Genomic DNA, 1,015 nt, shown 5'->3' on the forward strand with positions numbered 1-1,015 from the left:
TGTGCGTACGTGTATATGCGCAAAATCGTTTAAAATCTATCTCAAATTTGTCTAAAATTAAAATTAAAGTAGAATGAATTTTGTCTAGAATTTTTGTTTGAGAAAATTATTTTTATTAATAATATGTGTGCATGTTTTCTACTACGTTACTATAAATTAAGAAATAGAGTATCCCAATTAATTTAGATAAATTAGTCATTAAAAATTTTTTAAATTGGTTTTCACTAATTTAGAATATTAAATAATTTAGTCCTTAATAAAACAAAAGAACAAATTAGTGCCTATATTTTTCAGAAAGTGAAACAAGTTCTTAATTTTTCCCTAAAAAATCATATGATGGGGAGATTATTATATTGTCTTAAATTATAAAAAATAATATACTAATTTACAATGTATCCTTTTATTTTATTGTGGACTACTTTGTTTATTATATATACCAAAATATTGGGGTGACCTATTTGTCATATTCTTTTGTTAGAAATGAATTTATCTTTGAAGAAAAATTAGAAGAGGCTAATATATACTAATCAAACTATTACTTTTTATAAATTGAGACTCATACATATTATTTTTTGGATAATACTAGGTAGATAAAAAAAACAGTCAAAATTTGTCTTATTTAATATTAATTAACTGTCGCAATAATTAATAAATACTAAATAAGGTAAATTATGACTATTTTTGGTTGATTTTCTTTGACTACGAAACACTTCCGTTATTTCTCCACAGAATCTATATCAATTAGATCACATAGCTTATTTAATGAAAAAAAAAAGTAATAACAATGAAACAACATGGAACTTAGGACAACTTTTAGCTCAACCCAAATCTTACTCTACACTCTATTATTGAATCCCTCCTAGGCTCCTACTTCATCCTGATCATACCCGTGAATTTTTACTACCAAAACTCACATCTTGTCCGTACCAAACCTACCCCATCTCATATCCTATATATTTGCTCCTACACATTTATATTCATTTTTAAATACTTATAAAAATATTTTAAACACATA

The sequence above is a fragment of the Arachis ipaensis genome, chromosome B10 (assembly GCF_000816755.2).
Source record: "Arachis ipaensis cultivar K30076 chromosome B10, Araip1.1, whole genome shotgun sequence".
NCBI lineage: Eukaryota > Viridiplantae > Streptophyta > Magnoliopsida > Fabales > Fabaceae > Arachis > Arachis ipaensis.